The sequence below is a fragment of the Callithrix jacchus genome, chromosome 14 (assembly GCF_049354715.1).
Source record: "Callithrix jacchus isolate 240 chromosome 14, calJac240_pri, whole genome shotgun sequence".
NCBI classification, from domain to species: Eukaryota; Metazoa; Chordata; class Mammalia; order Primates; family Cebidae; genus Callithrix; species Callithrix jacchus.
Window position 1 is genome coordinate 81,369,375 of NC_133515.1, and position 12,149 is coordinate 81,381,523.

Below are 12,149 nucleotides of genomic sequence, written 5' to 3' on the forward strand. Positions count from 1 at the left end.
TATAGTTTTTAAAACATAATTTTTCTCTCTCCAGTTTTCCATTTTTACTAAAGACAAATCATAGTAGTATGATTTCCTTTATTATACTTGGCCTGATTATTTGTATAAAGTCCATCAAGAACAATTATTATTCATATAGGTTTTATAAATTGGCTTTGATAGAACTCTGTTCCATAAGGAATTTCAGATAAGACTGTTTTAAGCTGAGGCCAGCCATGGATTTGTACACTTAAATACCTTCGAGTTGCGTAAATTCCTCTCAAAGTCCCAAGATAATTTGGGGGGCTCCTGGGCCTGTTAAAAAGTGACATTCTTTACTTACCACAGGTCGGGACAAAACCACATTTGCAAAATTATGATTGAGACAGTGAAAGAGACCTAACTTAACCAACTCCATCTTGCTTCTAACTCCAAGCTGTCCTTGTTCATTCCTGCATGTAGGCTGAACTAAGAGTGAAACATAGTTTATAGTTTAAACAAAAACGGTAACAACTCTCTCCCAAAGGAAACTTCCTTCTTGCCTGAGGACTATGTTGCCTTTGTAGGACTAATGTTAGCAACAAGTTTAGAAATTATGGTTTAGGAGTCAGGCAGCTGGAGACTATAAGATTCTGACCCTCCCTAAACCGATCCTAAAATCAGTGCTTGAGATTTTTTTTCAGACCCTGAACTTGATGGATCAGCTGGCTCAAACCAGATCAGTAAAAAACTAATTTTATGGCCCCCACCCAGGAACTGACTCTGCGTAAGAAGACAGCTTTGATTCCCTGTGATTTCATCTCTGACCAATAAGCACTCTTGGCTCGCTGGCTTCCTTGATCCACTAAGTTGTCCTTTAAAACTGCTCCCCAAATGCTCAGGGAGACTGATTTGAGTAATAATAAAACTCCAGTCTCTAGCACAGCCGGCTCTGCATGAATTATTCATTCTCTCTTGAAATTCCCCTGTCTTGATGAATCGGCACTGTCTAGACAGTGGGCAAGATGAACCCCTTGGGTGGTTACAAGAATTCCTGTACAGGAATTGTGTACATAAGGTATGAGGCCATTTTCCCAAGGGTTTTTATTGGCTCTATAAGTCAAGTTTGATTCCTTAAAGGAAAGCATGCCATTCCATTAAAAGCCTTGGTGAAACAACCAGTTTCTTCAAAAGAAAACATTCTTAATGCACTTATGCAAATAACTATGTTGCCATAAGTTAAGAATACTCACAAATAGTTTCCAAATTCTGGAGAAATCAGGTAGAGAGAAAAAAATGTGTTCCAAATTTTATTCACAGGAATATGTTTCACTCAATTGTCAAAAGCTGTATATAGCTCAAAAGAAAAGTCTTCTTGGCTCTGGAAAACAAAAAGGATCAGCAATGTTTTAAGAAAAAAGTAAAAAAAAAAAGATTACTTCAGATTTCTATTAGTTTAGTCAATTCAGTTAACTCTTGTTGTGTTTGATATTGAATATTTATATTTGGTAGCATGATTTAATACATTAAATAAGATGAATATGTCCTTTTCGACTTAAGGGACCTAATTGTTATGATTATTTCAACAACTTAGAATTTTATTGTGGAAAGTTTGTCAAGTACCAAAGGTTTAAAACACTGTATATCATAAAATATTGTCTCAGGTCACTATAACTCATTTATTTAGCCAAAATTATAACTCAAAAATTTTAAAAGAGATAAATAGATAGAATTCTGCTAGATAGAAGACTCAGTTTTCCAAACAAGACCCAATAAGATAGCATAAGGCTAACTCAATCTGTCTCTTCTCTCTCCCATCCCCACTTTTTTTGTAATATACTTAAAAGGCAAACAAAAATCTTCCATTGTTTCTTAGTTTCATTAAAATCTTTTTTTTTTAAAAAGTGGAAAACAAATTTTATGTTTACATTAGTCCATCTTAAATATGAAAGCTAGTTTTTTGTTTGTTTGTTTGTTTTTGAGATGAACTCTCACTTTGTTGCTCAGGCTGGAATGTAGTGGCTCACGGAAACCTCTGCCTCCTGTGTTCAAGCAATTCTTCTGCCTCAGCCTCCAAAGTAGCTGGGATTATAGGTGTGTATCACTAACCCAGCTAATTTTTTTTTAAGATGAGGTTTCACCATATTGGTCAGGCTGGTCTTGAACTCCCTACCTCAGGTGATCCACCTGCCTTGGCCTCCAAAGTGCTTGAATTACAGGTGTGAGCCACCATGCCTGGTTGATTTTTTATATTGTTGATAGAGATGGGATTTCATCATGTTGGTCAGGCTGGTCTCAAAATCCTGACCTGGTTATCCGCCCACCTTGACCTTGCAATGTGCTGGGTTACAGGTGTGAGCCACCACACATGACTGCTAATTTTAAAATACAGTTTTAAAATCTATCCAGTTTTAATTAGTTTGATCATAAGGTGAGATTTTTGTAAACTTTTTATAGAATGCTTTACAATTTTTTTATTGACCAGCAAATTAATTTTCTAAGAAAACCCTCTTACTTGGACACATGGGTCCAGATTCTGGTTGGGCATCAGTATGCTATTATTTTAATGTTTAATCTATGGGAAAAAAATTAATCACCATTAAATCTTAGCCAACTTGCTTATTATACCCACAGGACTTTTTTTTTTTTGCAAGACCAATTATTCATGAATCCTCTTTAATTTGCTTAAGCCTTAAGTATTGTCCTATTACTCTTTTAGAGTAAGATTATCTTTAAAACCCTCTGAACTAGAAAAATTACATTTTCTTTAACAAAAACCATATTCCAATGCCTTCTTATAATTTCTTTTTTTAACAAAAACACGTTATTTTCTTACACATCTTGTATGTAAAACTGTATTTTTAGAAGTATTAATTACACATTACAATGTTAATGCTCAGGAAATTTTATTTTTGGTAAAAAACCTGGTAAGTAAGCAATTTTACTCCACATGTCCTCAGGCCTTATCTAGAATTTAATGCTCCAAAGTAGATAAATTGGACAATTTTCAAAAGTCAAAGAAGCAGTTTATGACCTTAAAGCATTTAGCAAATTTGATGTTTTACCTTAATTTAGGCCAAATGTCCAAATTTTGAAGGCATTTTTATTTTACCAATTATCTTTAAAGCTGTCTTTATTTCCAAAAGATTACCAAAGTCACATGAACAAGAAGGCATTGTTCTGAAGTTTCTATTTTTCTGAAAAAAATATTATTTAAGCACTTATTTTTCTAAGCCAATTAATCAGATTTCTTTTATATCAATATCACGTGAACAACACATATAAATACACAGACAGACAGACAGACAGAAGTTCCAGCAGTTATAAGATTTTCCATTTGCCAGTTTCTTAATTGGATTGCTGACTTCAGGGTGGAGCCCTTGGAGGAAGAGAATCAGGAAAACTTGCAGTTTCTAGGGCCTAATAAGTATGCACAGCTAGACGGCAAAAACAAATCCCCAACATTAAGGCCATTTTATACTAGATCTTGGATCCCCAAAAAGGAGGGGAATACAATAGGAGAAGATAGTTCTGTGCTTCTACCATGCATTTTTTTTCTTTCTTTCTTTTTCTTTTTTTTTTTTTTTTAGGCAAGTCAAGTGAAGCAGTGGGAGTGGAGAAGGAACAAAGAAATCTGTAACTGGTTGTGATCAATTAGTTGTAAACACCACTGCACTTGGAGCAGCCTCTACTGTGCATTTAGTTGCAAGGCAACCCAAAGACAATCAACTCATTTTGTAATCAGCTTCTCCCCCAGGGAAGTCTCATCTCTCAGTGGGGAGCAGGGTAGGGATGTTTCCATATCTTCCAGGTGGTCAACAGCATGCTTCTCTGATCCAAGTATTCAAAGAACCAAGTATTTCTCCATAACTGCTGCAGCCATCCCTTAAAGTATATTTCTTATCTAGTTATTACACACCAAGGCTAAAATGCAAAGTAATTTGATACCCCCAAATGTGAAAACCATTAGCTAACACAGTGCAAAACAGAACAGAGCCTTAGATTTTGAGAGGGATTTATTTTCTTTCAGTTCCTGGGGTTCCATGGGAAAACAGAAGTTTTTCCCAGAATGGGGTCCATGGTATCTCCTGTTTTTCCCCAGGTGTCCCAGGCTGTTAGTAATTATCTTAGGTTCTCTCATGTGGGCATAAACAGTGGCAAGAAGACAAAATGAAGAAAAACAGTTCAGTTGACTGAGAAGAAAAACTTTTTTTCTTTAGAAAAAAACATGATTCAAGAAGAGAAAAAAAGTAAAGGTCTTTTAAATACATATAGCTTGGGTATCCAATTTTAATTAAGCCAGTTTTAACCACAGAGCTCTTTTGTTAAAAAAAAAAAAATCTTTTAGGCTGGGCGCGGTGTGGCTCAAGCCTGTAATCCCAGCACTTTGGGAGGCTGAGGCGGGTGGATCACAAGGTCAACCTGGTCAACATGACCATCCTGGTCAACATGGTGAAACCCTGCCTCTACTAAAAAAATACAAAACATGGTGGCACATGCCTGTAATCCCAGCTACTCAGGAAGCTGAGGCAGGAGAATTGCCTGAACCCAGGAGGCGGAAGTTGCGGTGAGCCATGATCGCGCCATTGCACTCCACCCTGGGTAACAAGAGCAAAACTCCGTCTCAAAAAAAAAAAAAAAAGAGTAATTGGAAAAGTTGTGACTCTTTTTTTTTTTTTTTTTTTAATTAAAAAAAAATGTGGAACGCTTCACAAATTTGTGTGTTATCCTTGCGCCGGGGACATGCTAATCTTCTCTGTATATTCCAGTTTTAGCATATGTGCTGTCGAAGCGAGCAAGAAGTTGTGACTGTTATGACCTCTGGAATAATGGCTGTTGATATTTAGAATTCCAGCCCCTCATTCTAACTTGATGGCCCGTGGTCTTTCATTCATTTTACAAGGACAGTTTAGCTTTTCGGAAGGGATATTACTTAAACTATAAACTAAGTTCCTTCCCAAGGCTAGTTTGGCCTATGCCCAGGAATAAACAAGGACAGCTTAAAGGTTACAAGCAAGATGGAGTTGGTTAGGTCTGATATCTTTCCCTGTCATAGTTTCCTTAGTTATAATTTTCCAAAGGCAGTTTCAAAATTGTTTCAGGTGTGTGTGTGTGTGTGTGTGTGTGTGTGTGTGTGTTCCTAAGTGTACTGAGACATGATGTAAAATGAGTTTCTTATTGATTGACATGAGCTTTTTAAACAATGTTAGAATTGGTCTAGATCAGTGGTTCCTAAATTATGGTTCCTGACCCAGCTGCATTAGAATTACCTGGGACCTAGTGATCGTAAGAATTACAAATTTGGGGGCTTCATCCTGGACCTACTGAATAGGGGCAGGGCCTGGAAACCTGTGTTTTAAAAAACCTCCAGATAATTCTGATCAATGTTAGTGTTATAAGTAAAATTTAGATGCTGCAAAAGAAATAGCATTGGAAGATATGTCCTCTCAGCAAGGCAGTTTACTTCTATAGAAGGGTTTGGGGTGCACAGACGGAGCAATGATGGCTGCCCCATGCTTGGACAAGGGGGAAGGGAGTACTTATGCCTGACGGGGATCATCCCTGCTGCTGTGTCATCCCTTATTGGCTAGGGTTAGACCTCACAAACTAGACTAATCCCAATTGGCTATTTTAAAAAGAGCAGGGGTCTGAGCTGGAGTAGCAGGGTGGGTGTTTGGCGGGAAGGACAGTTATGGGTGTGTCAGAGCAGGTAGCCAGGGGTGATCATGTGACTGGGATGAGTCAGGATGGTGCCAGCGGGGAGGGGGAGCAGAAGTGAACTACTGATGAACCAGTGGAGAAGTTGTTTATTGGAATTACAAGGAAGTCAACCTTAAAAATAGAGATTTAAAGAATAAGAGAGCCGAACATACTGACATACTGATTCTTTAAAGACAAACTTGGGGTTCACTATAACATTAGAAAACCACTGAAATCTAGGTAATTTAGCCTTTCTCAATCACAGGAGATTAAAGCTTTAGAGAAAATTATTTCAGTGACTTGTCGTTTCTCTGAAGTAGAAAGCCAGCATTCTAGAAGATACTGGGAAATAAGTTAGTTATTACATACAATGCATGTCTTAGGGCAGGAGGGCTTAATTTTCTCTTAGGAGTGGTTGAGAAGGGAAAAAAATCTAGAATGATCCCCCAAGGTTTTCTTCAGAGTAAATTTGCACGATGTCAACAAAAATAGTCAAACTCTGTAAAATATTTGAAGAGATTTATTCTGAGCCAAATAGGAGTGACCATGGCCTATGACACTGAGAATATGAGATCCTGAGAACATGTGCCCAAGGTGGTTGGGGTGCAGCTTGAAGTCACACATTTTAGGGAGACATGAGACTTCAATAAAATACGGTTAAGATACACATTGGTTTGGTCCACAAAGGTGGGACAACTTGAAGGGGGAAAAGGTGGATGCTTCCAGGTTATAGGTAGATTTAAAATTTTTCTGGTTGACAATTAGTTGAGTTTATCTAAAGACTTGAGAAATATAGAAAAGAAACGTTGGGGTTAAGATAATGGATTGTGGAGACCAAAGTTCTTATAATGCAGATGAAGCCTTCCGGTAGTGGTTTCAGAAAGAATCGATTGTAAATGCTTCTTTTTGTTTGTTTGCTTGTTTGTTTGTTTTTGGAGACAGAGTCTCACTCTGTCATCCAGGCTTGATGCAGTGGCATAATCTTGACTGGCTCTGCAACCGCTGCCTCCCAGGTTCAAGCAATTCCCTGCCTCAGCTTTTGGAGTAGCTGGGATTACAGGTGTCTGACACCACATGAGGCTAATTTTTTTCTTTTTAGTGGAAATAGGGTTTCACCATGTTGGCCAGGCTGGTCTCGAACTCCTGACTTCATGATCCGCCGGCCTCAGCTTCCCAAAGTGCTGGGATTACAGATGTGAGTCACTGTGCCCAGCCTGTAAATGCTTTTTATTAGACTCAAGGTCGGTGTTGATGTTAATGCTGGAGAGTATAATGAGGCATGTCCAACCTCCACTTCCCATCACGGCCTCAACCAGTCTCTCAGATTAAATTTTAAGCACGCCCTGGTGGAGGAGGAAGCCCATTCAGATGGCTGGGAGGTCTTAGAATTTTACTTTTGGTTTATAGTGACTTAACCCAAGTTTTCTAAAACATAAAGTAATCCAACCAAGGATTTGCATAAAATTGTTTTGGCTTAAAATGTATTTTATTCTTATCTCTATAGTGATTACAAACAATGATTCTATTATGATAATGAATAATTTAAATATATAACTGTTACTAAGAGTTGGAAATTATAATTTGCTGAGAACATTAAAAATCAGCCTCTAGTTCATTTATCTAATCATAATGGTCATATTTGCAAACTCTTTATAACAGTGATTCACAGCCACTATTCTGATTTAACCCTGTTTTGTTCCCAGTACACTCCTAATCAGTAACATCTCTCATCACTATGCTGTGATTCTCATGGGGACTAGGGGGGCTATAGAGCATGAAAAGTCTCATTGAGGATTCTAATGCACCCCCTCCCCCACATACACACCAAAAGAATCTCTGCACTAGGATAAAAGACAAAAGTTGCTAAGAACAATCTAAGTCAGCAGAGAATATATCATCCTCCCAGAATAGCCAAGTTTTAAATAGGCATTGACTGAGTTCCAGGATGATCCAAGAGCTCAGAGCATAATTCATTATTGTATACTTATTTATTCGCTCCAAAGAACCGCTATTCTTTCAGAAGAGAGCAAAATCTGGTTATGAAACAGGAAAGTTTTCTTGTCAATCAATGAATTAATATTTTTTGTGGCTGCTGGATAGGCACCAATGTATTTGGCATTACATAGGAAATGGGTTCGTTGAAACCGCCTTTGCAAAAATTGTATCAGTGAGAAGATTATGGCAGTGGGAGAGATCTGATCTAGCCAACTCCCCTCCTGCCTTTAGCCATCAAGCAATTGAGCTGCCTTTATTATCGCACTAGCTTTGGGAGACATTTAGTTTATAGTTTAAATGATAACAGCTCTTCCCCAAAACTCAACTGCCTTTGTAAAGCTAATGAGAGAACTCTGGGCTAGGAGGAGGACAGCAGCCTGAATTTTGATAAAGTATAGACATAAATGATTGCCAGTCTTTATTCCAGATGCAACAAGATATGTAACTTCCCCAATTACTCCTGCAAATAACATAACTATTGTAGAATCTAAGATTGGCCTTTTGAGATATCATTTCAGGCTTTTCCTCCGTCTGACACCTATGCTTAAGGCTCCACCTGGACCCTCCCACTGCTCCTGTGGCCCCACCTAGGTTTCAGCCTGCAGAAGGATCATTTCCAACACCCCTATGATTGCACCCACCATCCAATCAGCAGCCACCCCCATCACTTCCCCCAGACTACTTTTGAAAAGCCCTAGCCCCTGAAATCCCAGCTCCGGAGGAATTCAACTCCATTGCAATTTCCCTGCCCTGATAAATGAGCTCTATCTGATTTATCTATCTGATAGGGCAGCAGACAAGAAGAACCCATTAGGTGGTTACAGGTTTACAACTGGAGAGAAAAGATCCGAACACATTAAATAAGCAACATAAAAATTAAACACTAATAAATGATAAATTATGAAGGACTACTTATGAAACTATCTGAAGTGGTTTTAAGAAATTTAGATGGCTGAGCAGAGTAGCTCACGTCTGTAATCCTAGCACTTTGGGAGGCCGAGGTGGGCGGATCACAAGTTCAGGAGTTTGAGGCCAGCCTGGCCAACATGGTGAAACTTCATCTCTACTAAAAATACAAAAATCAGCTGGGTGTGGTGGCATGTGCCTGTAATCCCAGCTACTCAGGAGGCTGAGGCAAGAGAATCACTTGAACCTGGGAGACGGAGGTTGTGGTGAGACGAGACTGTGCCATCGCACTCCAGCCTGGGTGACAGAGCAAGACTCCTTCTCAAAAAAAAAGAAAAAAAAAATCTAGATTCCAGTCAGGCACGGTGGAATCCCCAGCACTTTGGGAGGCTAGAGCAGGCAGATCACTAGGGCCAGCCTGGGCAACAAGGTGAGACCCCCCATCTCTACAAAAAAATACAAAACTTTACTGGGCATGGTGTTGTGCACCTGTGATCCCAGCTACTCGGGAGGCTGATTGCTTGAGCCCAGGAGGTGGAGGTTGCAGTGAGCTGAGGCTGCCCCACTGTACTCCAGCCTGGGCAACAGAGCCAGACCCTGTCTCAGAAGAAAGAAAGAAAGAGAAAGAGAGAGAGAGAGAGAGAGAGAGAAAAGAAGAAAGAAAGAAAGAAAGAAAGAGAGAGAGAGAGAGAGAGAAAGAAAGAAAGAAAGAAAGAGAGAAGGAGGGAGGGAGGGAGGAAGGAAATATAGAAACCAACCCCATAAATGCTATGCTATGTCAGAATGCCATAATATCAGAAATGCTGACATGGATTCATCAGAGTCAGGGCCCAGGAATCTGCATTTAAGTCTGCCAGGTTGTTCTGATAACCAATCCAGTTGAGCACCACTACCTCAGAAATCCATAAAAGAGGAAAATTAATTTTAACCAATACTATCAGGGAACACCTTTTTTGTGGAGCAGTGAAGCTGAGATGGGCCCTGAGTGGAACTACCTGTGCAGAATTATAGCAGAATTATAAATAATAAGAGAAGTCTAACAGAGTTAGCTCCATCTTGTTTCTAATCTCACAGGCTAAATTTTTTTTTTTTATTCTAGCACAGAGGCCAAGATAACCATGAGAGGAATTTAGTTTATAGTTAAACTTGGAGGCAAAGGAAACTAACCCTCCCAACCCCACCCTACCATGCCCACACACACTATCCAGAGATTGAAGCCACATTCTTAAGACAAGGGTAAAATTGCAGTAGGGGCTTGAACTGTGCTAAAAAATAGACATAAACAATGACTTGCCATTGCTTAATGTGTTTTCCTGCAGTTGCTAACTGACCCAGAGTCATGTAGCTGGGGCCACTAAATTTATAGCTTCCTCTACTACTCCTATAGGTGACTTCCCTGTTATGAAACCTAAAGAACTAGTCTCTGAGATATTTTTTAGATTCAGCATTTCAGTACCACCTGGTCCTGAGAACTGATTAAGCTGCACGAAGACAGTTTCAGACACTGTTGTGATTTCACCCCAGCCAATCAATTGTTCCAGGTCCCCAGCCCCTGGCAGCCAAAGCACCCTTTAAAAATCTTAGCCTCTGGGCCGGGCGCGGTGGCTCACACCTATGATACCAGCACTTTGGGAGGCCAAGGCAGGTGGATCACAAGGTCAAGAGATCGAGACCATCCTGGTCAACATGGTGAAACCCCGTCTCTACTAAAATTACAAAAATTAGCTGGGCACAGTGGTGAGCGCCTGTAGTCCCAGCTACTCGGGAGGCTGAGGCAGGAGAATTGCTTGAACCCAGGAGGCGGAGGTTGCGGTGAGCCGAGATCGCACCATTGCACTCCAGCCTGGGTAACGAGAGCGAAACTCTGTCTCACAAAAAAAAACCTTAGCCTCTGAATTATCAGGGAGACAGATTTGAGAAAATTTTCCCTGTTCTTGCTTGGCCAGCCCTGTGATTACTAAACTCTTTCTTTGCTGCAATACCGGTTCTCATTGGTTCTTTTAGGGCAGCAGGCAAGAAGAACTAGTCGGCCTGTGACAGGAGGACAGGGTAGGATGTGAGCAGAGTAGCTGACAGAGGGCTTAGTTATGTGCTCACCTGAAGCTACCTGTGTCAAAATGCTAAATAAGGCTTGGGGCTGGGTGTGGTGGCTCACGCCTGTAATCCAAGCACTTTGGAGACCAAGGCAGGTGGATCACCTGAGGTTGGGAGTTCAAGACCAGCCTGACCAACATGGTGAAACCCTGTCTTTAAAGAAAAAAAAAAAAGGAAGGCTTGGGAGGAGAGAATGAGTGCCCAAAGCAGTTAGAAAAGCCGTCTCCCAAACTGAGTCTTGAGGAATCTGCCAGGCAGAGAGCATGAGGGAAAGGGGATTCCAGGCCAAATTTGTACAAAAGTATAGAGGCATGAAAGGGCAAGATATGTTAAGTGAATAGCAGGAGCTCTGTGTGACTTGAATAGGCAGAGGAGAAAGGAGGAGAGGCACATGGGAGATAGGGTAGAAAATGGGATGGACCTGCTTAAGAAGTAAAAGACTAAACAAGATTGGAAATCCCAAACCCGAATGTGGGGCAAGTAAATGCCTAGATGTTCATGCATATGACATACTGTGTGATGTACAGAGTCCAGATTTACAGAGTCCAGAAATCAGAGGGAACTGGTAGATCCATGCCCCATGTTGAAAGGGCAGCCTGCTCAACCCAAGCCAATCATTGCCTCAATAGGCATGAGGTTCCAGTGCTGCCAAATCAACAGACCATTTTTTTCCCCAGAAAAGCCAGAAATTCAGACTTTTAAAATTAAAATCTCCAAGCTTTTAAATGTAGGCTCAATTCTTTCAATTATTCATCAGGCCAAATAAAATACAACTCTTGGCCTGGTGTGAAGGCTGGTTTATTACCTCTAGGCTTCAGTCTAATAAGCTCTTACTGAATCCAAATTAGATGGGTGTCTATCTGGTTCACTGTGTGCCTGATTGCAGAACATGGCAACTAGGCTGAAGCGTTGCTGGGAGAACAACAGAAATCAAATTTAGAGCTTTTATTCAGGAACAATCTGGATATATCTCTGTATGTGTTTGTGTGAGTGTGTGTATATATATATATATATATATATACACATACATACATCTACTAAATATATATATACATCTGAGTGTGTGAGTGTATATATATGTATATATATACACACATACCACTTCCTTTGTTTACTTTAAACACAGGCAAGGTGTTGTTCTCAAACATTGCAATGTACTCTAAACATTGCCGGGGCTCAGAAACTTTACTAACATAGCTGGATAAATGATTGGAAAAACAGCATTCCTTAGTAATATAAAGTATTCAAAACCATACAATATTTGATTCTACATGCTATTTTTTTTTAAAAAAAAGAGTTGTGCTTTCGCTGTGCAAGCTGAAAAGAACTTTATTTAGTAGCATATACAAACTTGCATTTCTGAGCAACGTGATCAAATCTATGGTCTTTCTATTTTCTCTTCGCTGGAGGGTCACTCTAAAGGCAAATTCATTAAAAATGGAAAATGCTGCTATTTTTCAGACAGCGTTCTTTTATTTCAGATAGAAACGTTATTT

At 39.7% G+C, this 12,149-nt stretch overlaps 1 non-coding gene across 1 annotated transcript; it reads right to left on the reverse strand.

Moving 5' to 3' along the window:
• Positions 1-4,651: 4,651 nt before the first annotated feature.
• LOC118147524 (U6 spliceosomal RNA) lies at positions 4,652-4,757 on the reverse strand. The gene has a single exon (XR_004733978.1). It is a non-coding gene; the product is annotated as a U6 spliceosomal RNA (small nuclear RNA).
• Between the last annotated feature and the right edge of the window lie 7,392 nt (positions 4,758-12,149).